The 27929-nt window shown below is 44.6% G+C and overlaps 1 protein-coding gene across 3 annotated transcripts in view; it reads right to left on the reverse strand.

Annotated features, from left to right (window-relative positions):
- CDH18 (cadherin 18) overlaps positions 1-27929 on the reverse strand; it is a 671522-nt gene that overhangs the window by 294420 nt on the left and 349173 nt on the right. The window contains exon 1 of one of the 3 annotated variants that reach the window (XM_082234343.1): positions 21719-21852. The exons of the other annotated variants lie outside the window; for them this stretch is intronic. The gene's annotated coding sequence lies outside the window, so the exon portion shown is untranslated. Of the gene's footprint in view, positions 1-21718; positions 21853-27929 lie in introns of those variants that run through there. 3 annotated transcript variants of the gene reach the window in all.

Consider the following 27929-nt stretch of genomic DNA (forward strand, 5'->3'; position numbering starts at 1 on the left):
GCTTAGCTTATAAGTGGTACCTCGCAAGACGAATGCCTCACAAGACAAAAAACTCGCTAGACGAAAGGTTTTTCCGTTTTCGATTTGCCTCGCAAGACGAATTTCACCTATGGGCTTGCTTCGCAAGACAAAAACGTCTCGTGACTTTGTTTCCTTTGTCTAAAAACAAATACATGTGTCAGGGCTGCTACCAAGTCCCAGCTCACATAGGACCACGCTAGCCAGCGTTCACGTTATAAGAGTCTTTATTGAGTTACAGGTTCCATTTCCGAACTGCAATGTGCAGCCCTACGTCTTCTACGCTAGACCGGCGAAGACCCGTCTGAGTCTCCGCCTCTTGCACACCAACTTAATACCCTAGCCTTGCTCCACCTCCTGCGCCTTTCCTTCCGTCTCTGGGTCCTTCTGCCCCCCGGGGTCTCCTCCTTCCTACTCTCTTCTGACGCTGACCCCCCGGAGCCTTCTGCCTCCTTGCGGCGGGCTTTGGGACCTGGCTCCCTCTCCGGGCTGCTTACTGCGCCAGCTTCCGCTGCATTTGAACTTGGCGCGCGCGCCCAACTCTCTACCTTCCTCTTGACCGTTTCATCGCTCCCGGAGGTGGGCGTGACTACTCCTGACTCATGCCCTCCCTCCTGCTGAAAGCCTCCGGACCCCGATGCCTGGTCCCCTTTCTCCCCGCTGCTCCCAGCTGGGCACGTTGGTCCCGATTTCCAGCTGCTGCTCTCTGATCCCTCTCTGGTCCCTTCTTCCTGGGGTGTCCCCCTGCTTTCCCCCCTTGCTCTGACCACTGGCGCTCCCTTCTGGGAATCCTCGGACTCGCTGGAAAGGCTCGGGGATCTCGGGTCGTCATCCCCACTCATCCTTCCTTCGTATTCCTCCCCCTCGCTCTCTGTCTCCTCCCTTTCCTGCGTCTCTGCTCCTGAACCCCTGACAACATGTTTTGTTTATAAAGTTTATTTATTTTCCCTTCAATTTTTGAACTGCTCTTTACAGTATGTGTGACTTTAAAGAGCAGTTAATAAACTGTTGTTGTACCAAATTTGGCTTTGTTTGGACTTTTTTTGACCATAGGAACGCATTAATTGATTTTCAATGCATTCCTATGGGATTGCGTGATTCGCAAGACGAAAAATTCGCTAGGTGACAAAACTTGCGGAACGAATTAATTTCGTCTTGCGGGGCACCACTGTAGTCCTGTTTTTCACAAACATATTCAGCAGTATCAAAAATTGGGGGGATTGGGGATTGGGGGGGGCAATTATTTTGGCACAGCTTGTGAAAAGGTGAGTTCAATTATTTACACTGCTGTAATTTTTCAGTTTTCATTACATCACCTCAATGACATCATCCCATAGCTTAAGGATGGAGAACATGTAGACTTCCATATGACGTTAGACTACAGCTCCCATCGTTGATAACCATTGGCCATGCTGGCTGGGACTGATGGGAGATGGAGTCCTCCAACATAGGGAGGGACACCGGTTTCCCATTCCTGATGTGGTAAAATCCAACAGCTAGCTTGTGTACAGCACATGATCTCATACATTGCATGATTCTTGATTGGCCAATTCTACCCATGTAACCAATCAGCAACTGGGGTGGTGGAATGGAAGTGAAAGGAACTTTAAATCCTTTCACTAGGAACAAGAGAAGGCCTAAAAAAGCACAAACTGCAGGTCAAACAGTTGTTCTGGAAAGCCACTTCCAAGCTTGAGAGGAGGTGGAGTTGCGGGCTTCATGTGCGCGGCCAGCCAATCGGCTGGCTTGGGGGGAGTGGCCTGGGTTATTTAGCCCCAGCGTGGCTGGGGATCTCCCAAAACTGCTGCTACATGAATTTATTTTTTTATTTATTTTATTTATTTTTAAAACTCAGGGCTGTACCCATTCTGCTTGCGCAACAGAATTCCCCTCTCTTCTCCTCTCTACAAATGCCCTCAAAAACTGGAGAGTCACAAAAAATTAAGTGGCATATTTTATAAATTCAAAGCAGTGTTACCAAAGGATCAAACCATACAATGAATAAGAAAAACAGCACAATAAAATAAAAGAATGCTATTTTCCGTCCTCCAATGACCCAATGCACCAGCCACTATTAAACACACCAACCCATGATAAATGATCAAGGAATGCCTGGGGAAAACAGAGTTTTCAGAAGCGTCTTCAACTTTGTTAGGTCTGCAGGCACATTTGCACTCTGGAGAAATGGTTGTGGGCACCAAACACACACTGTGGCAACCTATGCAATTTGATACAACAGAATGCTTATTTCATGTCTGATTTCAACAAGGGAAGCAGAGAGAAGAGCGCTTGTGGGCGCCACAGAAAGCCTCTGTGGGCACATGTGCATCTGTGGGTGCCACACTGGCAACATAAAAACATGAAATAGATGGCACATGGTGCCCTATTTTCCCCACCAGCTAGAAAAGACTATCATTGAAAGCTGCTTGACAGGTAGATAAGCAGGTTTATAGACGTTGTTTGTGGCACCAACACCAAGGGCTACCCAGTTGCCGCTGACCTGTGACAGTGCCTTTTTGGTGGTAGTTCCCCGGTTGTGGAATGCCACCCCTAGTGAGATGTGCCTGTCTTCTTTATTATTCAATTTCAGGAGTAATTTGAAAACATCCCTGTTTACCCAGGCATTTGGCAGCTGCAGAATACTGTTCCTGACAACCTCAAGATTACTTGATAGAAGGACTGTCTTTAAATGCTTTTCTCTAATTGAAATGTTTTCTTTTTAAAATAATGTTTTAATGGATTTAGATTTTTTAAATAATAATAATAACGTGGAACTGTTTGCAGTCCTGTGCTCCTTCAGGAAGAAGGGAGGGATACAAATTCAATAAATAAATATCCTACAGGTGCAATCCACACTTCTGCCAGTCATTCATTTGTCACATAAAAACCTAAGAAAAAAGAAGAGGAGGATTCTTCTAATACCTTGATACTATTATTTTTTTTAGATGACATACATAAATAAATAAATAAATTCAATTTATTTAAGTAATTCCACTTTGGATCCACGTAGGGAATGTCCTATTACGAGTTTCAATATATTTTTAGAGTTCTAAATATGATATAATCACTCTTTTGCTGCTATGTTGGCACATGCAAAAGAATATTTTATTGCAGTGAAGATCAATGGGAGACACTGTGGTAAACTTCAATAAACCACTGAGTGATGTAAATGTTTAGCTTAGCAGCTTGAGTACTTTTTTCATGCCATTTTGGGACACACACAATTCAATTATACCAAAATATTATTGTTGATTTCACTCAGTGGTCTCTAGATGTCACTGTATTCCCCCCCCCCTTGATGATTGTTGTTCATCCTGGATGAAGCTGAAGTTTTTAAGAGCTGCATATAGATGTTATTCATTTCACATTACGGCATAAAATAAATCTGTGTAACTGTATTTCATATTCAATGTGAAGGATAGGCTTAATTTGCAATTTCTGCATGATGTACTTAATCAGCCTTGCTAATTATGAGACCTACTGAATTTTCCAGATCAGCAAAAATTGCCAATGTAGGGAGCTTTTAAATTGAGGACATTTCCTATTGACCATATTCCAAAGCCTCTTCTTTATCACTAATTCATAATAAAAGAAGGAGAAATATCAGTGTTTCAATAATAAAAAAACCTCAGCATAGAGAAGTGTTGCAGGGCAGAGGAATTTTAATAAAATTAAAGGGTGGGGAAATTCACAAGAAACAAGATGCAGCTATTCCCCCCCCCCAAGTATCAACATTACAGCATTTGAACAGGAAGTGTTATGTAAAAAATGTCTCCAAAACATATCAAATCAAGGCTGCTCTCCCACATTGCCCTCCTCTCTCCTGCCATCTCTCTGACACATTCACACATGCACTCTGCACCTCTGGCAGGTAGAGTTCAGACCATCATGAGCACAAAGTATTCACCCTCCTCCCTTTCCTGATATGCTCAAACCATAACTTGCTGTGCCATGTGAATCAAGCAAACAATTTTAAATTTAATCCACAGACTAAAGTGGATTAGGAGGGGTTCCTTGTCAGTAGCAATAACTATCGTTTAACCAACTTGGAGAAGCTGGCAAACCGAGGCTTTAACAAAATGGGAAAAGGAGGGCGGAATTCTGTATGAAGAGAAAAGTGCTCAAACCCCCAGGTTACCAATCAACAATGGTTTGGCCATGATAGCTAAACCAAGCTACTCAGAAGAAAGGGCCGGTATATACTGAGGATTTTATGCATAATTTTGTGCCCATTTAGCTTCTTACTACCTAAAGCCTGGTAACCTGAGCAATGAGGAAACTTATACTGTATTCCAGAAGAGGACATTCTTACACATATGGAGATAAAAATAATGATGCAAATATTCTATAAACACTTGGGTGCACCTATCATGATCACAATGAAATCTCAAATTAATGAAGCCCTCAGGCTATCTTCAACTTGCATATTTGTGCCATTTGTAAACAGACTTAAAGGGGTTGTTGTTGTTGTTGTTTTGCACCCAACTGCAAACAAACAATGTTTAGAATACATTGCTTTAAAATGGCATTTATTTAAAAAAAAATAGAAGTAACTGTGAGCACAAATACTTTTGAAGACATCAGCCTTATTCGCACAAGTCACCCTTTGGATAAATCCCCGTAATTTTAAATGCCACCCACTTATGCACATATACAGAGACTTTGGGGAGTTTTTCACCGCAGGGCAGTTGCAACGCTCATTAAAATATAATAAGCTCCACGATGAATAGAATAAACACTCATTACAAATTAATGAGAATAATTAGCATCCGAATCATCCTGTGGAGCAAGACTCATTGGTTTTTATGAAGATCATGATATCCCCCAGTCATGGTCCACATGAATCAAAGTGTCAGATTGTATCCTAAAACAACACAAATAAAAGCCCACAGATGCATTAACTGTTCCAGCGTTGTGCCAACCTCTGACCCGGCTGTCAATTAGGAGATGCACACTGGCACACCTATGTCTAAGCTAGACATTTTCAGGCTAGATAGCTTTCTTGAGAGCATGCATTATTTTGGCAGCTGGGAACAAAATCCAAATGTCCATTTTTCGATACATTCCAAAATAAATTACAAGAAGTGGTGCACTTTTAATAATATACACTGTGGCAGTAGCTCTTCTTCTTCTTCTTCTTCTTCTTCTTCTTCTTCTTCTTCTTCTTCTGTCTTCTCCTTCAAATTATATGGTAACTCCAGCAAGTGAAAGAGCTACCTTTTTCCTCTTTCGTTCCCCGAAGGGATTTGGTCATTTGGCATCCATCTATAGTGGTTCATTTAAAATTGACCTGGCAGCATCCATTCCACCTGGTTGCAGCCAAGGAAGAGAAGGGAAGCAGGGCTATTCATCTGCTCAGTGGAGAGACCAGCTGTTTTTGGACGATCCTTGTCTCCTTCAAATATCAACTGGCCACAACCCATTCCATCACGCCACAGCAGAGGGATCGATAAGAAGCTACCCTATCAGCTCTGCAAAGCGATCAGCTCCTTCTCTCCCTGAATTGCTTCCATTCCAGCTGGCCATTGTAAGAACTACTGTGTAACTTAAATTGCAGGATTTGGTGGACAGATTTCTTTTCTTCTTCCCTTCTCATCCCTTTTTCCTTTAAGTGCGGTGCAGGCCTCCAAGCAAGCAGTAGCTTTTCTCTTTAAAAAAGGATCTGACATAAGTTGTTTTGGAAGCCTTTCTGGCTGAAAAGCAAGATTAAAATCCTTGTTTTCTACATAATGGGTCACTATAGTTTCAAAAAATGATTTTAGTTGAAGTTCTTATGCTGTATGTTTAAATTTGTTCTATAGATTCTGTATGAACCTTGCCCCGGGACCAAATGGTGTATTATAGGTATTTTAAAAACATAAAGCTAGTGTGTGGAACTGGTTGGTAGGGGCTAGAGAAATAGGTGCTTCTGAGAGGGAGTAACATTTCTATAGTCTGGGGAAATCAGAGAAGCATGTGGAATCCTAAAGGAACTGATAATACAGAACCACTCAAAGGTTAACGGTGTATAAATATTTGTGCTAATTGTGGTCTGTTAAGCATCATGCAGTAATACTAGTGTGTTGACAAATGCTCAGTAATGCATTTTATTAAAAAGGCAAACAATCTCTGCTAATGTAGTGGTCGTGCTGTGAATGTGGCTGGCTATCCTTTTTAAAATGATCCCTCTGAAACTGACAAAGTTGCGTATTTGGTGATGGCTCCAGCATTCAGTACTTGGCTTGCTTCCTAGCTTGACGGTGCAGGAGAGAAATATGGGGCATCTTGTTAATAGTTATGAAGACTGCTGAATTCGATGGTCACTGGGTTGTCTGCAATGTACCAGTATGAGTGTTTAGAAGTGCATTGTTTAGACATTGTTTAGACATCAACACCAATGATACTGAAGAGCTCACCATTTATGAAAACAGGCAGGTGTAGACCAGACTTCCACACAGGTTGTTCTTCCCACCTGTGGAGACTGTAATTCAAAGTCTTGGAAGAGCAACAACAATCTAGGAAGCAAGTTCAATGCTGAACTATAGCACTATCACTGCGTATGTGGTCTAAACCACTGAGCCTCTTGGGCTTGCTGATCAGAAGGTCAGCTGTTCAAATCCTCACGACGGGGTGAGCTCCCATTGCTCTGTCCCAGCTCCTGCCAACCTAGCAGTTCGAAAACATGCCAGTGCAAGTAGATAAATAGGTACTGCTGCGGCAAGAAGGTAAACAGTGTTTCTGTGTGCTCTGGCACTCATCACAGTCCTCTGTGTGCCAGTAGCGGTTTAGACATGCTGACCACATGACCTGGAAAACGGTCTTTGGACAAATGCCAGCTCCCTTGGTGAGTGCCGCAACACCTTAGTCGCCTTTGACTGGACTTAACAGTCCAGGTGTCCTTTACCTTACACTACTTCAAGCCATCTTTGCAATTATTTATCCAAGTCTACAACACCATTCATCACAGGATTAGTATAGCTTAGTTATCACAAACTGAAGATAAGGTGCCCACCACAAGAGGGGTTCATGGTATGGAATGCTGTCCCTTTGGAGAGAAGACACTTTTCGACACATGGAAAGCAAGCTTGTCAGGGAAATGGTTACACTAGAATCCTTCTCCATGAAATCTGTGGAACAGGTTATCATTTTGTATTTGCTGACTCCCACCCAGCACTGTTCAGGAATTCGTAGGAACAAAACACACACACACAAATCAGTCCAGCTTTGAAATCCGTGGTTTTAAAAGATTCGGTTCATCATCTTGATTCAAAATGGTGCCTAAATGTACTCAAATATAAAGAAACATTTGTTCCCTGATTTCAAGAATCAGCATGCAAAAATCTGAGAAAGATCAAATCATATTCTCATTCCAGTGTTAACAGTATATACACCGAACTCCAGGTGAGGTTATTTTCAAATAACACACAATATTAACTATCTCACACACACTTTCACACAAGCACAGAAACTTGTTTAGCCTTGTGGTGGTGGTTTTCTCTTTCGCCTCTCCCCTCCCCCCTTTTCTAAGGTGTTGGGCAGAGAGTCTAAGGTCCAGAATACTGAGCTTGACAAGATTTTGTGCTGAAAGGTCCAATATTCCATTCCAGTTCTGCTAAGAGCACATGGGGAGATGGAGGGAGGATTGGTTGGGGGAAGCACTCTACTCCCCTAAACCCAGAGATTTGGGGTGGGGAGAGGGTGGTTGTCTTGTGATACGAACCTTCTAATAAACACTTCAAAACTCTAACAAAGAAAAAGAAGGGAAAAGAAAATGCTTAGAAAGATAACAATACTTTTTTGGTGTGACTTACCTATTTAGGGTTAAATTAACAGCAATGTACAGTTATTATATTACTTTGCATTTCTCTGACTCATATAGACAGCCTTTTAGAGTGTTATTTCACTCATAAAGGGAAAAGAATGGAGATATTTGTAACGTACATTGATCAGGGAAGTGAGGGAAGAAGAACAGCAGTCACCTAGAGAGTTAATGATAGCCTTTAAAGAAGTATCAGTTCCCTCAAGTATCAGGATATCCTTGCAGCATCTCAAGGCTGCTTAACAGCCCACTACACAACTCATGTTTCTTTCCCTACCTCAGCCTCTTTTTTTCCTCCTCTCATCCCAGGCAAACATCCTCTTTTTTTCCTCCTCTCATCCTCTCATCCCAGGCAAACACCCACCCAGACAGAACCAAATATTTAGCACCCAATCTGTATTCCTAGGGCCAAGGTGTAATCTTGATCCTTGGCTCTAGGAACCTCAAGCTGATGTCTACTCCCATCAGTACACTTTAGATGTGAACCTGTAGAAGACACAGCTAGATCTACCCATTATAAGACAATAGCACTGCCCTAACAACCACACCTTGATGATCACAATTGACCTTGACTCATAATTAAAACTCCTCCATATCCTTTGCATCTAGTCCATTTCACCATGTGGTTCTGGTTACTCCTGCCTGTGAGCTCTCCAAATCCTTGCAACCAATATCACATATTGTTCCTATTTAATTTCCAGTTAATAAGAGTATGATTCAGTAGCATGCTTGCTTAGCTACAGTACAGGAGACAACTGCTGAAGGCACTTCAGTATTATTATTTATTAAATTTGTATTAGCAAGCTCTGTACTATCCCTGCAGCCTCTATGAGACATGGCTAGCAAACTGATGGTTTTAATAGAGGTAGGTAAAAAACAAGGAAGCCTACAGACACTCAAACTGTAAAAGGTACATGAAAAAACAGTGTAACGCATGAGTCTTCAAACAGGTTGTTCTGCCTGCCAATTCAATAGCATAGGTCTTCCTAGCACAGTCTGAACAACAATATCGCAGTGCTTCCTCTTATCCCAGACAGCAAACCACATTCAGCCTCTGCCTGCATTTCCCTATGTAATTCTTCCAGCTCTCTACATCTGGAAGGGCTGCTCCCTTCTCAAGGTCAGTCATGGGTCACACCAGGAGCTCCTGGGAAATGTAGGTCCTAGACTTAGCAGTCTCCCACTAGACACTCCTTGTTCTCTTGCTTAATAAATCCCTTTAGCTTTATTAACGGATGACGTTCTGACTCAAACACTGCAGTCTATTTTTCCCCTCTTGCACTCTTCCAGGAAGTCAGTGTATGGAGAAAAGATCGCCAATCACATCAGCTCATGCCTTTGGCTTCATACAGTTTTGGGTGCTTTCTGATTTAGGGGAGAGTTCTGATCCCACAAGGAAAGGTGACATGGAAATTGGCTTCTGTGCCTACGCTGGACTCCTAGACTAGCTCCCATGCATAAAGAGGAGAGCTGTATAAGCAACCTTCCCCTTCCCACATCTAGCAGCCATAGATTTTTATTCCAAAACTTTCCTCTAACTTTCCCCCAAAAAATGCACACCATCGTGTGGAGGTTCCATTTAGGTAATTGTCACCCTGATGCTGAACTATTGCTTTGGAGGTGAAAAGGGGCCATTCAAAAACAAAACAGCATTCCTGGGGAAACCCCAATGTATGAGGGTATTTAACTGTTGAACTTTGCACACACACCCTCCAAAGTTTGTTGAAATGCAAACTAAACGTGCATCCCTGCACATGGAGGAGGGGTATAGCACAGGACAACAGTTAAATGAGCCATTGATGTGCAAAAGGAGTGAAAGGAGAGGGCGAGTGCTGCTCTGAAGATTCCCAGGAAATGTGACACGTGGGAAGAAGGGAGAGGAAAGGAGGAAGGTTAAGCTGATGCGGAAAAGTAAAGGAAAATACAAACGCACAGAATGAGACTCTCAGGCAAAGAGAAAGGCAGCAGGCATACAAGAGAGGAAGAGGTGTAAGGGCAAAACAGAGGCACACATAAATCCCTTAACTTGCAATCTTATGACTACTTACCTGGGAGTAAGACCTACAAAACTCAGTGGGTCTTACCTCTGAGTAAGTATGTCTATCCAGACCAAGTCTTGTTGTGTTTAATGGGTCAACCTAGGCATTGGTTTAGAGTTCAGGGCTCTTGTGCCTTTAACAGTGGTATAAAAGGTAAAGGTAAAGAGACCCCTGACCATTAGGTCCAGTCGTGGCCGACTCTGGGGTTGCAGCGCTCATCTCGCTTTATTGGCCGCGGGAGCCAGCATACAGCTTCCAAGTCATGTGGCCAGCATGACTAAGCCGCTTCTGGCGAACCAGAACAGCACACGGAAAAGCCGTTTACCTTCCCGCCGGAGCGCTACCTATTTATCTACTTGCACTTTGATGTGCTTTCGAACTGCTAGGTTGGCAGGAGCTGGGACCAGGCAACGGGAGCTCACCCCGTCGTGGGGATTCGAACCGCTGACCTTCTGATCAGCAAGCCCTAGGCTCTGTGGTTTAACCCACAGCGCCACCCACGTCCCTAACTGTCGTATAGTAGGCAGAAATTCAACAAGTCTTTCCTAGTTTGGAAATGATTTTTTGGCAAAAAAATAACTTCACTATGACTGTACCATTATTATTATTATTATTATTATTATTATTATTATTATTATTATTAAAATTTCTACACCGCTCTTCATCCGAGGATCACATGGCGGTTTGCAATGTTAGTTGAGATTCTTGCATTGCAGGGGGTTTGACTAGATGACCCCCAGGATCCCTTCCAATTCTACCATTCTGCAATTCTGTGACTGAAAATGACATGTAAAACAAAAGCCATAGAGACGTTTGACGAAAGTAATGCCATTCCAACTATGCACCACGAAATAAAATATTTGAATCATAAAGCAAGAATAATGATTCAGAGATCTGCAGAGCATGTTGACTCAGAAGGAATTCTTGCTGTGTTCAGTGGGGTTGATTCAAGGGTAAGCATGCAATATACTACAGACAAAATAACCCCAATTGAACATAATGGGCCTACTTTACTTCTGAGTAAATATACAGTACACAGGACTGAACTGTTAATCTCTGTAACAGTATCTAAAAAAAGTAGATACTGCATGAAGGTGGATGATACATGTCTTTTCTGGGCTGCTGCTCAGATGCCTGTAGATTATTTCACCGCCCTATAAAAGCCAGGTTTTTAGACTTGCCAAGAGTCAGCACTTCAGGTTGCTAATGCTATATATCACTGTTAAAAATACCTTAGTCTAGTCAAACAAAATTTCTCTCATCACTGAAGAAATCATGGAAACACTTGTTTGGGGATATACTGGAGTTCTTCATGTTCACCTCGACATGGAAACATTTCAGTACAACAGGAAAACACAACACAACCAAACAGCTCTACAACCTGCTTAGAAGAAGCTAGGTATTTAGCTCATTCTAGTAAACACAGAACTCAGTTATCACAGATGAAATGCACTTCATCTTGCAACTCTTGGACCTAGACTTATTCATACTGCAAGAGGGCCCACAGACACAATTGGACTAAAGTTAATTGTGCAATGGTGATGCAATTGATTATAACAAGTCTGTTGTAGGCATGGAATGGAAGACTTTGTTCGACACATAATCTTTAACAATAATAATGTTAAAATAAAATGGGGGCAAATGAGTGGGAGGGCAAACAGAAGGACTGAGGAAAGAATAGCTGGAAGGTACGGTAGCTTGACAATTTTCTGCTGAGTCACCAATAGTGAAATAGTGTTTTACTGTGTTTTTAATATTTTGTTGTGAGCCGCCCAAAGTGGATGGGGCAACCCAGTCAGATGGGTGGCATATTATTATTATTATTATTATTATTATTATTATTATTATTAGCCTCAGTATACATGAAGGAACGACTCCAGCCCCAACGTTCTACCTGGACACTGAGATACAGGGCCGAGGGCCTTCTGGCGGTTCCCTCACTGCGAGAAGCCAAGCTACAGGGAACCAGGCAGAGGGCCTTCTTGGTAGTGGCGCCTTCCCTGTGGAACACCCTCCCATCAGATGTCAAAGAGATAAACAACTACCTGACTTTTAGAAGACATCAGAAGGCATCCCTGTTTAGGGAAGTTTTGAATGTTTGATCTTTTATTGTTGTTGTTATTTTGGGTTTCCAGTTGATCTGGCAACCCTAAAGGCTGTGTGCAAAAGAAGGGTGATAATATGCTGTATTACATACAAAATCCTAAGCATGCTCCCCTCCCCACTATTTGTATACTCTCACTTTCAGCTGCTTTTTTATTTAAATGTTTAAAAATTAATTGAGTGAAACCATTTAATGCTGCACTCCTGTACACACTCGCTGAGAAGTCTTATTTTGCTCAATGGGGCTTCCTTCCAAGTAGACATGTATATGACTGCATTAGCACATTACCTAACATCATATATTTTCTTCTCTACAAGCCAACTTGCTTACAGGCTGTTCACCCTGAAACCAATTTGCCAGCTGGTCTACCAAATGAAATTTGGGGGCAAGAACTCCAGCGTTCTATAAAGTGCCTCTCCTGCTTTGTTTATACTGCCAACTGTCCAGCTCCCAGAGTACTAAAAATATCATACTAGGATCTTGGAGGTGTGGGTTCAAATCCTTACTCACACTGGAGCTCACTGGGAGAGTCATGTCTTTCAGCCTAAATAACTCAACCCACAGAGTTGCTGTAAGGATAAAATGGGGAGAGGGAGAACCACAAGCGCCACTCTGAGGTCTTTGGAGGAAAATGTGGGGTAAAAAATTATCAACAACATCATTTATACAATTTATAGAACTGGAGATTAGCGGGGGAACGGGACAGTGAGGTAGACAAAACATATGTTTATTGATTCAACACATTTTGGGCCCTACTGATCCTTCCTCAGGGAATTTCAGATAAGTAGATGTGTTGCCTCTTTTTTTCTTATGCTTACACTTCCAGTTCCTTTTGGGGGTACTCATTTTGTTATAATTTACAGGCCACCAAATGTTCCAAACAAAACAAAACAAAACATTTGAATTTGTACCGGACCTGGGAGTGCATCCTATAATGAAGATCTCTCACAAAAGTCAACTCTTCAAGCACCATGAAAGGAGCAAAGGGTGAGAAGTTAATCCTTTACTCTCTTTTTTTTAAAAAAAGATATTTATTAAAAGTTTTTAAGATATAACAAGAAAAAGAAAAATAAACATACAAAATAAAAAACAGTTAAAAACACACATTAATTTTCAATAACATATATTCCATACACTTATTTCCTCGGACCTCCTCATACCTCCCTTCTTTGTATTCCAGTTCGATTTGTTAGTTCAGCAAATCCTTACCATTAAACTTTTACCCATTTGTAAAAAAAAATCATATCTCTTAAAGCATTACATCTGGAAACCGCTTAGTTTCTATCCAACATCCTTCTAACATTCATTTATTTTACAATGTTTCTGTAAGTAGTCTTTGAATGGTTAATCCTTTACTCTCATCTTGAATCTGCATTCCTACCGAAGCATACACTACTTCCTCCATCTCTTGAAGTGGTCTCTAGTTCACAAATGTCTATGCTATAATAAGGTGCCGCAAGACCCTATGCCGTTTTTGCTAAAACAGACTAATAGGGCTGTTCCTCTGGGAATGGATACCTGCCTTTTGTCTCTGATTGGCTTGGCCTTGTACTTCCTTGACATGACTTTGGCATGACTTTGTGACAGGCAGACCCTGACACCTCATTTTTGGACACAGACTCCAATTTCCAATTCAAATGACAATCCAGAGAGAAATCAAATTCCTTCCTTTCTTTGTTGTTGGCAATTGGGTTTTTATTAGGGGATGATTAGCTGCTTGTGCTTAAAATGGTGCCCCTTCAGAGTTTGTGCGGCCCCACAAACCTCTGTGTGTGACAGAGCTCCTCAGACATGTCTGCTCTAGTCACTGTTAGAGTCCGACAGTGGCTGTTTGCGGAAACGCCTCCAACAAAGAAGTTCCTTAACGGAAACACGTCTCCTGGACTCACGACGTGACAGCTTCCGACGAAGCATGGGTCTCCCTGCAATTGCTTCTGACACCTCCCCACTATTTTCACTGGACGTGTCTCTCACCCCTTTCTCCCCCCTGCTTCCTGCCTGCGCTGCTGCATCTCTCTCAGTATCCCTGAGATCCTCCTCCAGAGACCCCGCGCTCCCCCTGCTGGTCCCTGCTTTGGCTGTTGAGTCTCTCCCAGTCTCTGGGAGCCCTATCACCTCCTTTCCCTCTGAGGTCAGTTCCCTGACATCCACCTCCCCTCCAGGGCCCCCTTCCCCCCCGCCCCCTCCCTCTCCTCTGGGCGGTGAGGAGCTGAAACCCCGAAACGAATCCTCTTCATCTTCCGACGTCTCGAACATCTCCCTCCATCGGTCTTTGTTCCGACTCGCTGAATCCTCCTCCACCTCGGAATCAGAGAACCCCTCCAACTCCTCTTCTTCGTCTGTGGTGGCGAAGTATTCCCTCCGGAACCTCGCCACTGGCTGGGGTTTTCGAGGGAATCTCTGATGAAAAGTTTCAATTAGAACCTCGTCATCTACATCCTCTGCTCTGACCCAGGTGTTTTCCGACTCCGGTTCCCCTTCCCACATTACCAAATACTCTACTTGCTCTCCTTTCCACCTGGAATCTAGGATCTCCGCTGCATGGTAGCTGTGTTCTTTTTCCTCCATCGCTGGTCCCCTATTGACCCTCCCCTCTCTGTCCCCTATATACGGTGACAGCAACGATCTGTGGAACACTGGGTGCAACTTCATGTGGTTCGGTAACCGGAGTCTGAAAGCCACTGGGTTGACCTGTTGCGTGACTTCAAATGGGCCCAGTCTTTTGGGTCTTAACTTCTTACAACCTCCTTTAAATGGTAACCCTTGGGTGGACAGCCACACCTGGTCTCCCACCCTAAGGCTTTCCCCTTCCCTTCTGGTTTTGTCTGCCTGCCTCTTATATTCCTCCTTCGCCCGGTTTAAATTAAGTTGGAGTTGGCGATGGATCGCTTCCATTTCTTCAACGAACTGTTCTGCTGCTGGAACGCTCCAGTTCTCCCCCTCCCCCCCTGGGAAGGCTCGGGGATGACACCCGTGATTGGCCAAAAAAGGGCTCATTCCCGTGGACACGTTCTCTGCATTGTTGTAAGCAAATTCTGCCAACGCCAGCTTCTCCACCCAATCATTCTCTCTGTCATTAACATAACACCTCAAATATTGCTGGAGGACACCATTAGCTCTTTCCGCCTGCCCGTTGGTTTCTGGATGACGGGCAGTAGAGAAATTAACCTCTACATGCAGTAAGCTCATGAGCTTCCTCCAGAACCTGGAAGTAAATTGTTTCCCTCGGTCCGAAACCACCCTCAAGGGGGCGCCATGCAACCTAAACACATTTTCCACAAACAATTTGGCGGTTTCTTCTGCTGTGACCGCATGTGAGCAGGCTATAAAGTGTGCCATCTTGGTTAACAGATCTACCACCACCATAATGGCTGTTTTCCCTTTGGACCTGGGCAAATCAGTCATAAAATCTATTGCCACTGCCTCCCACGGTCTTTCCGGCGTGGGTAGTGGTTCTAATAAACCTGCCGGTGCCCGCCTCTCCCCCTTGGCTCGTTGGCAACGGTCACACCCTCTCACATATTCACGCACATCTTCCCTGACCTTGGGCCACCAGAATTCCCTGGTAACCAGCCACATGGTTTTGTGTTGCCCAAAATGCCCTGCTGTGGGGTTATCGTGCAGTTGCTTGAGTACCTTTTCCCTCAATTCTTCGCCCCCTCACTGGGCTTTGAAACTGCGCGCGCGCGGGCTGTTCCGATTTCCATCGGCTCTGCCGGCGGGAAAGCTGGCTCAGGAATGTCTGGAATGCGTAACTCCTTCCAACGTTCCCCTCTCCCTTCCCGCCTCTCCAAGGCTCTTGCCTCCTGGCGCGCTCCAATGGTCAGCGCAGATTTGGTCAGCTGATCCATAGACACCGCCCTGGGGCTCCTGGCCAGCTCGTCTTTCACAGCTGAAGAAAGACCTTCTTCAAATAGCATCTGAATGGGTGCTGCCGATAAATCCCACCCCAATCTGTGAATCAGCATGGTAAATTCAGTCCAGTACTCACGGACAGATCTGCTTCCCTGCTTGCAAGCCATTAACTGTCTGCGCACCGCCCCTTCCTCAACGTCGCTGGAAAACATGATATCCATTGCACGAAAAAATTTCATAGTGTCCTTTAGGATATCGTTGTGCGTTGCCATCAGGGGTCGAACCCAGTCTCGCGCGCCCTTCTCAAGATGCCCAATTACAAAAGCAACTCGAGATTCCTCATCAGGGAACTCATCAAACTGGACATTCAGGGCATATTGCATTTCAGTCCTAAAGGCATGGTAATCCTTGGGGTCCCCCCCAAACTTCTGCACCAATCCTGGTACCTTTCTGGGGAACTGAGTGGTTCTCCCCTTCTTGTCTGCATCTTGAGCCCTCCTCTCCTCGAGCCTCGCCGTCTGCAGCGCCAGTTGGACCTCCAATGCTCGGCATCTTTCTTCCAAGCTTGGATCAGCTCCTCCCCCTGCTCCGGCTGGGTCGCTCATGATGCTTTCTCCTGCACAGGCAGCGTACAGAGACTGTCGGACTGCTATTAGGGGATGATTAGCTGCTTGTGCTTAAAATGGTGCCCCTTCAGAGTTTGTGCGGCCCCACAAACCTCTGTGTGTGACAGAGCTCCTCAGACATGTCTGCTCTAGTCACTGTTAGAGTCCGACAGTGGCTGTTTGCGGAAACGCCTCCAACAAAGAAGTTCCTTAACGAAAACACGTCTCCTGGACTCACGACGTGACAGCTTCCGACGAAGCATGGGTCTCCCTGCAATTGCTTCTGACACCTCCCCACTATTTTCACTGGACGTGTCTCTCACCCCTTTCTCCCCCCTGCTTCCTGCCTGCGCTGCTGCATCTCTCTCAGTATCCCTGAGATCCTCCTCCAGAGACCCCGCGCTCCCCCTGCTGGTCCCTGCTTTGGCTGTTGAGTCTCTCCCAGTCTCTGGGAGCCCTATCACCTCCTTTCCCTCTGAGGTCAGTTCCCTGACAGGTTTTGGACCAGCCATATGTGCTTGGAGGAAGAGGATCAGGAGAGGTGTCCATGCCTCTTGGCTCTGGGAATGTGAATCCTGGCATGCAAATTGACCTTTGCCTGCAACAACCTGTTAACCGCAAGCAAGCTTTTCTGCTGCTGTTATTACCACAATAGTAGACAGGAAGCAATGAGGCTAGAATCGTTTTCTTTTATTGCCTGCGCTTAAAATCAAGGGTGGCTACTCTGTGGGCCTCCAAATGGTGTTGGAACATAGCTGTCAAGGTTTCCCCTTTTTAAAGGGAAATTCCCTTATTCCGAATAGGATTCCTGACAAGAAAAGGTGAAAGTTGACAGCTATGTGTTGGACCTCCAACTTCCAGCAGCCTCAGCCAACTCAGAGGTGAGGAGAGTCTAGCACCATCTGGTTAAAAACTCTAACATGAAGCTTGATGACATCCAGCTAAGCTCCTTTGATATTTCTGCTTCATCTTGAATAAATTTGCTTTATTACATCAACAATTTTGACAGTGCTCAACTTTTATGGGTTCAAGTACTGAGTACTGGCATTCCCTGTTCCCCAGTAGGCTGTCAGATCAGTTCAGCAAAAGGAAAGAAGGGGAGAATCCTACAGTTGCCACTTAAATATCACCTAAGTGATGTATCTACCTGCCTTATGTATTTAAATCAACATCACAGGCCCCACTATGTCTCCTCCAATTATCTGAGACGCACTTGGAAAACAAAGGACAGGGCTTTTTGGGGAATGGCATCCAGACACCAAGGGGGATCGCATTACCTACAATTGTCTCTATTTTCCGAGGATAGTCCTAGAATTACAAAAGCCATCCCCGCTTCTGATTTGATCCCAGAATGTCCCTATTTCCCCTGCCAGTACCGCCCCTGCCAATCTCATGGGGGGGGGGGAGAAGGAGTGAGTGCTTGTCCTGTGTGATGTTGGTGGCTGCGAGAGAGCATTCTGTTGCCTCTCCATGGTCACCACTGCTGGTCTGCTCCCTTGGCCAGCTTGCAGAGGCTGCTGGAGAGCAGATGAGGAGGAAGAGGAGAGGTACTGGCAGTAGGCAGGGTTGCCCTAGCAAGGAGTCTTGATATGAAAACAAACAAACAAATCCATATTGTTTTGTGTGTCCAGGTCTAACCTTGCCCCTTTCTAAATTTCATTTACCTTAGGTACCTCAGGTTACAGACGCTCCAGGTTACAGATGCTTCAGGTTACAGACTCCGCTAACCCAGAAATAGTACCTCGGGTTAAGAACTTTGCTTCAGGATGAGAACAGAAATTGTGCGGCGGCAGCGGGAGGCCCCATTAGCTAAAGTGGTACCTCAGGTTGAGAACAGTTTCAGGTTAAGAATGGACCTCCAGAACAAATTAAGTTCTTAAGCTGAGGTGCCACTGTATTGGCATGTGTTTTCCTTTTTGTAAATCTACCAAAGAATAAAATAACATTGGGATCAAGGGGTTTTCTCAGTGTTTCCTGTGTCCTGTTGGTGTAGCCATAGTGGAAATGCTCTGTGGAGTGGGGGGGGAGGGGAGGGTTGAGGAGGGTCACTTGCAGGGCAAGTGAGAAATGTCCTTCTTTTCCTTTGAGGAATGTTGGAGAGTACAATATCTACCCAGATTTTTCACTGGTTGCATTTCCGTGCACAATGAAAGACCAGGCTGTTTCAGCAGGCATCTGAGTTATGTCTAATAACTCAACATACCGGTCTGCTTTTTGGTATATTTATTAACTTGGTGTATGTACATTCTCCCAGTTTGGTATTTTTAGGAGTGATTATGACATTGTCAACCTCCATAAAGGCTTTTTTTGGGGGGGGGGTACAAAAAAGAAGGGCAGAAATATTTTGACAAATAATAATAATGCAAATTCAGACTTGGCTTTATGCAAAAGCCTGGTGATAACCAGATCCAAATAGCTATTAAAAGATACTTCGTTTAGCAAAGTCTATGAAAATTACCAGTATCCAGTCACTAAGCTGCCACAACATTGATTTCTTTAAAATAATAAAAAATGTCAATTCTTTACTGAAGGCTACTGAAAATTTAACAAGATCTAGGAATTTAAAACGTTTTCCCCATTTTGAGTGAATCATCTCTCTCTCCTTCCCCCACGACACATAAGAAATTCACCATACATTATCATAATTGACATGATTTCCTGTTATATACAAGTCAAGCTATCCTAAAATGCTTGTCACAATACTTTAATGAAATCACCGCCCATGTAAAAGTAGCAAACAGTGCACATTATATACCTGGAGAATATTATGTACTGGTACCTTCATTCTGAGCAGTAGGGCTGGATTCAACTAACTGGGTGCGCTAGCAGAGACCCATAGAGAAACGCTTGCGCTGGCGGTACTATTGTAATAGTGTGATATTGAATCCGTCCTATAAATAATAAAATCTGTTGTGAAGAAATAAGCAAAAACCCTGTGAAAAGTTTACAAAGAGCTTTAAATCACATCTATTTTCATATCTAATCATCCGTAATCCCATAGACTTCCATGAGACTTGATCACAGATAAGTGGCTATAGCATTACAGCCTTAATGGGTGGTGAAAAGAAAATGAAACTATGAGCTGCACAGCACTCCTTGTGGCCACCACTGACATAACAAGTCAATTTTTCTCTGGCATAGTCTCGACAATCTCCTATGTAGTAAACAAACAGGAAACTAAAGACTGATTCATACAGTTTGATCATATAGTCCAACCGCCTGCGATGTAGGGATATGCAGCTGTCCCATACGGGTATTGAACCTACAACCTTGGCATTATCAGCACCACACTCTAAGTGACTGAACTATCCAGGCTGATCACTGAAGAATTCCTGTTTGGATCACCAACATTTTGAAAACACTTGCCTCCACAAAATTACTACTGCATATTACATCACACACTCCTATATTTATAGGGGGGGGGACTCCAAAAGCTTAGCATGCCTTACACAAAATGAAGGTAGGATTAACTTCCTGGACCCTCCTAAAACACCCCTCTAAAATGTTTATTGTAATATAGTGCCAGATGCAAAGAGGCTGGTAGGATTTATGGTTATCTTACTAAATTTGTATTCAGGCCTCCTAAAAAATGAGTACAGTGCCTGTATTCAATCAGCTCCGCACCTCTGTACAGCAACTCAGATTACTTATTGACTTTAAGACATGACATTATTACTGCTACTGCTACATACACTGATTAAAGAAGAAAGATTGCAAAGAGAACATTTCTTCACATAAAGGACACAGTCAGTCAAAGCTGAGCATCATTTACTTTAACTGCTTTCAGCAGGAGCATTATGCACATGCTTAACTCTCGCCCACTGAAATCATTGGCACTTACGCTTAACTTGACTGGATTGCACCTATAGTTTGCCTTCAGCCTATAAAAGCTTAGTCCTTGTCATTGTACTCAGTCTTTTAAAAAAAAATGGAGGGGAAGGAGGCTGGGACAGTTTTGTTTTAAATTACCTGACAGCTGTAGGCATTAATGATATACATGTATATATGTATGTATACCGTCTATGTATATTCAGAAAACGGGGGGGGGGGTGCATGTGTGCTCTTCGCTACACTGTCTGCTGCAGATCCTAATTCAAAGCCTTCAAGCGAAATTATTATTATTATCTGCAAAATATTTTAATGAAAATAATAATGCATTTTATTTTTCAAATGTCTGCCTTGCAGTGATGAACGGCTGTTTATTTTGCCTTGTTATCTGTAGGAGCTCATTTGCCCCTTTGACAGGCCACAACAAGCACTCACACACAAATGAAGATGCAATGGGACCATATTTCCAAAGCGTTAATTAGCCAAAGATCGTATTATTTCCTCCTCCCCCTCCCTCGACTGTTTTCACCCAGAGTCTCCGAAGTGTTTCCATGTGCAAAAACTGCAGCTCTCAAGGAATGCTCATGATCACTAAGCCGCCAAACCCGCCCCCCCATCTTGTTGATATCTTCCTTTATTGAGTGAAAAATGGGGGCAAGCTTTTAACCGTGCCTCCATCCCACTGCACCCCAGGGCCCTCTGCTACACGAAGTCAAAGAGAGAAAGTTTACCCTCCAAATTGTTTAAAGCGTTAAGGAAAAGCAGCTCTGCTCCTCTCAGCTATCTGCTTTCCCTGCAACCCCCCCCCCCACCTTTCTTTCCAAGGGCTGAAACAGCAGGTAATGTTTCAAGCGCAGCACATGGGCAACGGGGAAGAAGGCTCGCTTTGGAGGAGAAGCGATTGCGTTTCAATCCGCCTCTCAAGTCGACATGCAGAGCCGTCCTCGCGACTGGAAACCAGCTCACGCTACAGAGGAGCGCGCACAGATCTGTGTCGGACCAGAATGTGATCCCCTCCAAATGCGTGCATTTGCCCACGCTGTAGGGGAGCAGCAGTAGCAGAACCATCAGCGAGATTGCCATTCCCTAGGAGAATACATACATTATATATATACATACACACCTGCACACACCACCCCGTGTCTTCTTTTCTCTCTCTCCTTTAAAACAGAGCTTTCACTGCACATAATCTGGGCTAAGCAGACGCGCGCAGCAAGAGAAGAGCATCGCATGAACTGGGAAAGGCTCAGCCGGCAGAAAGAAGAGGAAAAATAAAAAATAAAAAACTTGAAGGCAACCATCAGAGACAGCGATGCGAAATAGAAGTCTAATACACCTCTTCCTAAAAGCTAGGCTATCTCTGGCTTAGGAGGACGGAATTAGCAGCAGCCTCCCATTCGTCCTGCCCGTAAGAATACGGCACAGATTTGATTTGATTTCTTTAAAGGGGTCAGTTCGTTTCAAGCCTTACCTTAGCTGACTTGCCCTAACTGGTGACAGGGAACTTTAATGGAAAGAAGAGACGCATTGAAATAAAATAAAAGAGGGAGGGGTATATCCTCAGGGCACAGCTGCTCCCAGTCCAGAGAGAAAGAGAAAAAGAGAGAGAGGGGGAAAAGAGGCGCACAGGATTCCAGCTATGTGTTATCTCCAAAGCTCCAGCTCATATGCCAGCTCTGCTTTCCGCAGCTCGGGAAAGCGCCGCTGATTGGCTGCCGCCGCCCGTCTACTTGATCCTCCGCTTTCCTCCTCCTCCCCCTCCCCGTCCCCATCCCTGCTTCTTAGGACCGGGCGTCTTCTACAGGAGGATGTACGCAACGGAGGGATCGCTCCCCACCCGGCCACCCCTTCCTGAGCTTCTCGCAAGCGAAGAAGTCCTTCGCCAATGAGACAGCATGAATAAACAGTTTCCACAGCCAAGGAGGCTTTGCTCAGCAAAAGGGAGGGGAAGAGAGAACGGAAGCCAGGCTTAAGGAGAACTAGAATATAAGGGGGGAGGGGGAGGGGTCCCCCCCAAAAAATGTGGGCACTAAAGGCCTAAAAACTGGCAACAAATGTTCATTATTTGGCACTGGCTCGCTCCGTAGTCAGGAGTGGACTTTGGTAATATGTTGCCCCGAGCAAGGACAAAATCAATCTCCCCTAAATATTTCTTATTTTCATAATAATTCATTTTGGTAGTACAGTGGTACCTCGGGTTACAGACACTTCAGGTTACAGACTCCACTAACCCAGAAATAGTACCTCGGGTTAAGGACTTTGCTTCAGGATGAGAACAGAAATCGCACGGTGGCAGGGGGAGGCCCCATTAGCTAAAGTGGTGCTTCAGGTTAAGAACAGTTTCAGGTGAAGAACAGACCTCCAGAACGAATTAAGTTCTTAACCCGATATACCACTGTACTAATTATGGATCTTCTTAGTAGGTGCCCGCATAAATATAGGGTTTTGTTATTTATTTATTTATTATTAATATTTGTAATATTTTGCTTTCCCTTGCCTTGGCACCCTGTGCGGGGGGAACCACCCGCCCCCATACCCCCCAACATTTCTCTGATGAAAATAGAGACATCAACTCCATCATTTCTCTGATGAAAATAGAGACGTCATAGAGTAAAGTGGGACATTTGGGGATCAAATCAGAAACTGGGACAGCTTATGTAAATTTGGGACTGCCCCTGGAAAATAGGAACACTTGGGTGGTCTGGACAGTCCTAAATCCTGCACTGCCAAAGTTATCCACAAAAGATCAAAGGGTTTTTTTGGTGGGGGAGAGGACAAGAGAGGGAAAGTATTAGATTGTTCATGTTCTGGGCAGCTCCACCAAGCTCAGAAGACTTCAGGAGAAAGACTAGGCCTTGCCTCCATCACCAGGGTTGGTCCTCCATGTTTACCCCTCCCCCCCAAAAAATATATATGCCTCCTTTTCTATTCTACATACTTTTGAAGTGGATTATATAATGAAAACATAGCAATTATATCAAGAATTACTGAAACCAGCAGCAATAACTAAAGCAGTGTACAACAGAAGAAAATGTTTTTGCAGGGAAAATGGAGCAGTAAAATCCCTGAAGAACGACAAAAACTACTACTTATCATTATCATCATCTTTCATTTTTACCAGCTGCAACAAGGACATGGAGTTCAGTGCCAGGGAAGTCCTCCTTGAAGAGAGCATTCCATAATGGGGTGCCACAAATGAGGGGGGGGGGGCTGTCACCTGTCTCTCCCTGCTTAGGGTTGATCCCAAATGCCCCCTCACATTTTTGTCACCCTCTATGCAGTGCAGGGGGAGAAGTGGGTGGGGCTGTGGGTTAAACCACAGAGCCTAGGACTTGCCGATCAGAAGGTTGGTGGTTCGAATCCCCGTGACGGGGTGAGCTCCTGTTGCTCGGTCCCTGCTCCTGCCAACCTAGCAGTTCAAAAGCATGTCAAAGTGCAAGTAGATAAATAGGTACCGCTCTGGCGGGAAGGTAAACGGCATTTCCATGTGCTGCTCTGGTTTGCCAGAAGTGGCTTAGTCATGCTGGCCACATGACCCAGAAGCTGTACGCTGGCTCCCTCAGCCAATAAAGTGAGATGAACGCCGCAACCCCAGAGTCGGTCACGAATGGACCTAATGGTCAGGGGTCCCTTTACCTTTACCTATGCAGTGCAGGGGATGTTCCAGCAATTTTGATTGGGAGGAGTGGCACAAGGAAGCAAAAGGTTTCTTTTGCATCATCACGACATAGTGTTGCACAGAAAAGGGCTTCCCCCTCTTCTTTTTTGAGAGGGGAGGGGATGGCAGCCAACAAGGGAAGGTGTGCTACTGCTACTGCTCACCACTAAACACAGGTGGTACTGAAAGCAGTCCCTGAACCCACCCAGCCCAAATTTGACCCCAACACTATACCTGCCTTGGCTCCAAAGGTAAGAGGGGAAAGGCTGCCAATACAGTGGTATTACATATACCTTAGGTTACATACACTTCAGGTTACAGACTACGCTAACCCAGAAATATTACCTCAGGTTAAGAACTTTGCTTTAGGATGAGAACAGAAATCGTGCAGTGGCAGCACAGCTGCGGCAGGAGGCCCCATTAGCTAAAGTGGTGCTTCAGGTTAAGAACAGTTTCAGGTTAAGAACGGACCTCCGGAATGAATTAAGTTCTTAACCCAAGGTACCACTGTATTTGGGCAGTTCATCCGAGGCAAACACATCTTAAAGCCCAGGCATGACAATACAGATACCCAGATAACCCAGTCCAAGTTTGTGCAGGGCTTTTTAATATAACCACCCCATGATAATAATAATAATAATAATAATAATAATAATAATAATAATAATAATAATAATGTGACTCAGTAGCATATAGACAACCAATGCAAGTTCTTCAGAACCAGTGAATAGTTCCAGCCAGCTGAACCAACCACTACCCTGGCAGCAGTGGCGTAGCGTGGGTTGTCAGCACCCGGGGCAAGGCAAGTAATTTGTGCCCCCTAACCCGTGGATTTGCACCCCCTAACCTGTGGATTTGCGCCCCCTAACCCTAACCCCCAGATGTTGCGCCCCTGCACCCCCCACGCTACGCCACTGCCTGGCAGTCAAATTTTGCAGAAACCGAAGCTTCTGAATTGCCATTAATGGTAACCCTGTGTAGACCACAGGCAGGAAGGTCTACCAGAACATGAATTATTGTGATCAAGCTATATCTGACCAGGAAAGAGCATAGCTAGGGAAGAGATGAAGCTGAAAATAGGCACCCCTTTCTACTTGGGCCAGCAATGAAATATTGCAACAAGGAGTACCCTCGGAGTACTCACCCACCTAGTTAGTTCCTAGACTCAAGAAGCACCAGCCTGCAGCACCTCTGTATTGTCAGAAATCATCTTCGGTTTACTGCTCCTCATCCAGCCTACCACTGCCTCTAGACAACAGTCCAGCACCAGGACAACCTCCCTGAGCCACATGACTGGGAGAAACAGAGCTGGGTGTCATCTCTATTACTGGTGACACACAGCCCCTTCTCCAACTGCACCACAAAGACCATGACCTCAGTTTGGGTGGGTTGGCTGATGGGCAGTGGTCAGTACACCAGCAAAATCCCCATGCCGTCCCTCTGATCCATCACCTTGGAACAACCCTCTGTGGTGACTGGTGAGGTGGAATTCCTATGGAAAACACAACATCCCCTGGCTCTTCAACCTCTGTTGGTACTGGAGGGATAAAACTGAATCAGATCTATTCCAATCAGCTCACCCACCTAGTCTTTAGTATTGCACACCAGGTGAACCTGCTTATCCACAACTCATGAATGAGTGATAACTTATCATTTATCAATTTGGGATTCAACAATGGCACCACCAGACTGGAAGGCTAGTTGGCAGAGCAACCCAGCTGTCTATCTCCCAGTGACATTATCAGAACCCCAAAACTGAGCTCCTAATTCTTTAGAGGGAGTGCAGCCCCATCTACAACAGATTAAACTCCTTCCTAAAGTGAATCCCGCTTGCTTCTACAGCAGTTTGGCATCCAAGTGTAACCAGTCCATTGCAAGGGAGTGTTGTCAGACCATCTGCCTCATCAAAGGAGAGAAAAAAATTGCTGAAAAGGCAAGTGTGGTTCTTGGAGTGTAAAAATGTACATTTCTGTTCTGCATTTGTTGATAGGCAGGGATAACTAACTAACTAGACCAGCCAGTGGAAAATGATTGGCACTGGTTCTCAAGGCTTTCAGACAAGAAAATAAGACACATGGACACAAGTATTTTAGGTTAATGGGCTAAAAAAGGCCACAGCTTTATTGGTTACAGAATGTGAGTGGTATTGGCTTAGGCACTGGCTCCGAACAGACTATACTTGACTCCTGCCTGCTCTTCAGAGAGTCACACAAGGGTTAACAACCTGTAGGGGGAGCTTGTTGATTCAAATCAACTGGAAACTTTCCCCTAGATACACCGGAGGGTCCTGCCATGGCCCTAGCCACCACCTGGGCATCGGACAGGAACCACAACCACCGGATTCCTTTAATGGAATACCCTTCAAGGGGAGGGATAGGTGATGGCCACAACCTCCCCTCCAACACACAACACATTTTCCGATGCCTAACCACCACCCGATCCAAAAAGGATCACTGTCAAATACCCTCACAGCTGCAACCAATTCCTAATGCCCTCAACGATATTGGCCAACCATACATCATCTCCACAATCGGAAAGATGAACGCCATTGTTACGAAAATAACCACATCGCTGAACCTGATGCCAGTGTGCTCGATCACTTGGCCATCCATTGCATGTACTTTACGGGCCACCACACAATTCAAGAGTTTCCTGGATTTGCAAGGGACTGTTGTCAGACCATCTGCCTCAGCAAAGGAGAGCAAAAAAATTGCTGAAAAGGCAAGTGTGGTTCTTGGAGTGTAAAAATGTACATTTCTGTTCTGCATTTGTGGACGGTTCGTAGGCAGGGACATAGTCGGCTCATTGAGTTCAGCACTAACTAGCTAGACCAGCCAGTGTACAATGACTGGCACTGGTTCTCAAGGGTTTCAGACAAGAGTTTTTACAGCCCTATCGGGAGATGCCAAGGGATGCTGCATCTGGGACCTTCTGCATGGAAAGCATTTGCTCTGTCATTGAGCTATGGCATGTGGCTTGCAGTGTTTTAATGATATATGATATTGATGTCAGAGAATGATATTCTGCCGTCCAGACAAGCATTTTAAAGCCCTCCCAAGGGAGAGCCACCTACTGTCTTTCTTATTATATTTTAGACACCATGCAGAATCTGTACTATTGACTCAGGCGTTTTTGAAGGGGGCGGTTATTTGAGGACCTAGCCTGCTCCTACTGACTACCTGCTACTTTACTCTTCCTGTTTCCATAGCAGGACATGTTCTCTGATTTTATTGCCATCTCCTATTATCTCTAAGATTTTGAATGCCATCTATGACAGCAAGGCAGCATACCATTTAGAAGAAATAAATACAGCAAAATATATCCTTTGTTATCTCACTCAGCTAATTTCCCCAAGCAGTTGAGAAGCAGGGGAAATTAGATGAGAAAGCTAATTGCCCAGCAGTATCTCTTTCTCTCTCAGCTTGGCACTAAGGCAAAAGCTTCACAAGTTTTTCGTGATTGTCAATAGTCCAAACAGAACCTTCAGCCTCCAAACTGGGCTACTTTTAAGCGTAAGATGTAATCAGCCTCTAATCCAAGCATGGCCAAACTTGGCCCTCCAGCTGTTTTGGGACTACAACTCCCATCATCCCTAGCTAACAGGACCAGTGGTCAGGGATGATGGGAACTGTAGTCCCAAAACAGCTGGAGGGCCAAGTTTGGCCATGCCTGCTCTAATCTGTATATGCAGGTTAGCATATATATTGGGTGGGGGGGGGACAGTTTCCATTTCAGAAAAGTAGTGGAAGTGAAAGCAAAACTTGCATTCCATTTGTTCATGTGATCACAGTGTTTCTCCCTTAGGCTCGAAGTAGATATGATGCTAAATGCTATATGCATCAAATCCGATGCAATGTGGTGGCTCCCCGGTTGTGGAATGCTCTCCCCAGAGAGGCTCGCAGGGCACCATCAATACATGTCTTTAGGTGCCAGGCAAAAACATTCCTCTCTACCCAGGGCCTATAGCTATGAAATAATGGCCTGCAAAAGTGTGGGGGAGAGGACTGTTATGAGGATTATTTTA

Source organism: Podarcis vaucheri (assembly GCF_965113315.1).
Source record: "Podarcis vaucheri genome assembly, chromosome: 8".
Taxonomy (NCBI): Eukaryota; Metazoa; Chordata; class Lepidosauria; order Squamata; family Lacertidae; genus Podarcis; species Podarcis vaucheri.